This window comes from Eschrichtius robustus, chromosome 6 (genome assembly GCF_028021215.1).
Source record: "Eschrichtius robustus isolate mEscRob2 chromosome 6, mEscRob2.pri, whole genome shotgun sequence".
NCBI lineage: Eukaryota > Metazoa > Chordata > Mammalia > Artiodactyla > Eschrichtiidae > Eschrichtius > Eschrichtius robustus.
The window spans coordinates 65,601,909-65,604,997 of NC_090829.1; positions in this window are offsets into that span (position 1 = coordinate 65,601,909).

Here is a 3,089-nt window from a genome sequence, read left to right on the forward strand (position 1 = left end):
GGGATTGCATTGAATCTGTAGATTGCTTTGGGTAGTAGAGTCATTTTCACAATGTTGATTCTTCCAATCCAGGAACATGGTATATCTCTCCATCTATTTGTATCATCTTTAATTTCTTTCGTCAGTGTCTTATAATTTTCTGTATACAGGTCTTTTGTCTCCTTAGGTAGGTTTATTCCTAGATATTTTATTCTTTTTGTTGCAATGGTAAACGGGAGTGTTTTCTTAATTTCACTTTCAGATTTTTCGTCATTAGTGTATAGAAATGCAAGAGATTTCTGTGCATTAATTTTGTATCCTGCTACTTTACCAAATTCATTGATTAGCTCTAGGAGTTTTCTGGTAGCATCTTTAGGATTCTCTATGTATAGTATCATGTCATCTGCAAATAGTGACAGCTTTACTTCTTCTTTTCCGATTTGGATTCCTTTTATTTCTTTGTCTTCTCTGATTGCTGTGGCTAACACTTCCAAAACTATGTTGAATAATAGTGGTGAGAGTGGGCAACCTTGTCTTGTTCCTGATCTTAGTGGAAATGGTTTCAGTTTTTCACCATTGAGGACAATGTTGGCTGTGGGTTTGTCATATATGGCCTTTATTATGTTGAGGAAAGTTCCCTCTATGCCTACTTTCTGCAGGGCTTTTATCATAAATGGGTGTTGAATTTTGTCGAAAGCTTTCTCTGCATCTATTGAGATGATCATATGGTTTTTCTCCTTCAGTTTGTTAATATGGTGTATCACATTGATTGATTTGCGTATGTTGAAGAATCCTTGCATTCCTGGGATAAACCCCACTTGATCATGGTGTATGATCCTTTTAATGTGCTGTTGGATTCTGTTTGCTAGTATTTTGTTGAGGATTTTTGCATCTATGTTCATCAGTGCTATTGGCCTGTAGTTTTCTTTCTTTGTGACATCTTTGTCTGATTTTGGTATCAGGGTGATGGTGGCCTCGTAGAATGAGTTTGGGAGTGTTCCTCCCTCTGCAATATTTTGGAAGAGTTTGAGAAGGATAGGTGTTAGCTCTTCTCTAAATGTTTGATAGAATTCACCTGGGAAGCCATCTGGTGCTGGGCTTTTGTTTGTTGGAAGGTGTTTAATCACAGTTTCAATTTCAGTGCTTGTGATTGGTCTGTTCATATTTTCTATTTCTTCCTGGTTCAGTCTCGGCAGGTTGTGCATTTCTAAGAATCTGTCCATTTCTTCCAGGTTGTCCATTTTATTGGCATAGAGTTGCTTGTAGTAATCTCTCATGATCGTTTGTATTTCTGCAGTGTCAGTGGTTACTTCTCCTTTTTCATTTCTAATTCTATTGATTTGAGTCTTCTCCCTTTTTCTCTTGATGAGTCTGGCTAATGGTTTATCAATTTTGTTTATCTTCTCAAAGAACCAGCTTTTAGTTTCATTGATTTTTGCTATTGTTTCCTTCATTTCTTTTTCATTTATTTCTGACCTAATCTTTATGATTTCTTTCCTTCTGCTGGCTTTGGGGGTTTTTTGTTCTTCTTTCTCTAATTGCTTTAGGTGCAAGGTTAGGTTGTTTATTCGAGATGTTTCCTGTTTCTTGAGGTAGGCTTGTATTGCTATAAACTTCCCTCTTAGCACTGCTTTTGCTGCGTCCCATAGGTTTTGGGTCGTCGTATCTCCATTGTCACTTGTTTCTAGGTATTTTTTGATTTCCCCTTTGATTTCTTCAGTGATCACTTCGTTATTAAGTAGTGTATTGTGTAGCCTCCATGTGTTTGTATTTTTTACAGATCTTTTCCTGTAATTGATATCTAGTCTCATAGCGTTGTGGTCGGAAAAGATACTTGATATGATTTCAATTTTCTTAAATTTACCGAGGCTTGATTTGTGACCCAAGATATGATCTATCCTGGAGAATGTTCCATGAGCACTTGAGAAAAATGTGTATTCTGTTGTTTTTGGGTGGAATGTCCTATAAATATCAATTAAGTCCATCTTGTTTAATGTATCATTTAAAGCTTGTGTTTCCTTATTTATTTTCATTTTGGATGATCTGTCCATTGGTGAAAGTGGGGTGTTAAAGTCCCCTACTATGATTGTGTTGCTGTCGATTTCCCCTTTTATGGCTGTTAGTATTTGCCTTATGTATTGAGGTGCTCCTATGTTGGGTGCATAAATATTTACAATTGTAATACCTTCCTCTTGCATCGATCCCTTGATCATTATATAGTGTCCTTCTTTGTCTCTTGTAATAGTCTTTATTTTAAAGTCTATTTTGTCTGATATGAGAATTGCTACTCCAGCTTTCTTTTGATTTCCATTTGCATGGAATATCTTTTTCCATCCCCTCACTTTCAGTCTGTATGTGTCTCTAGGTCTGAAGTGGGTCTCTTGTAGACAGCATATATATGGGTCTTGTTTTTGTATCCATTCAGCCAGCCTGTGTCTTTTGGTGGGAGCATTTAATCCATTTACATTCAAGGTAATTATCAATATGTATGTTCCTATTCCCATTTTCTTAAATGTTTTGGGTTTGTTATTGTAGGTGTTTTCCTTCTCTTGTGTTTCTTGCCTAGAGAAGTTCCTTTAGCATTTGTTGTAAAGCTGGTTTGGTGGTGCTGAACTCTCTCAGCTTTTGCTTGTCTGTAAAGGTTTTAATTTCTCCATCGAATCTGAATGAGATCCTTGCTGGGTAGAGTAATCTTGGTTGTAGGTTTTTCTCCTTCATCACTTTAAGTATATCCTGCCACTCCCTTCTGGCTTGCAGAGTTTCTGCTGAAAGATCAGATGTTAACCTTATGGGAATTCCCTTGTGTGTTATTTGTTTTTTTTCCCTTGCTGCCTTTAATATGTTTTCCTTATATTTAATTTTTGACAGTTTGATTAATATGTGTCTTGGCGTGTTTCTCCTTGGGTTTATCCTGTATGGGGCTCTCTGTGCTTCCAGGACTTGGTTAACTATTTCCTTTCCCATATTAGGGAAGTTTTCAACTATAATCTCTTCAAATATTTTCTCAGTCCCTTTCTTTTTCTCTTCTTCTTCTGGGACCCCTATAATTCGAATGTTGGTGCGTTTAATGTTGTCCCAGAGGTCTCTGAGACTGTCCTCAGTTCTTTTCA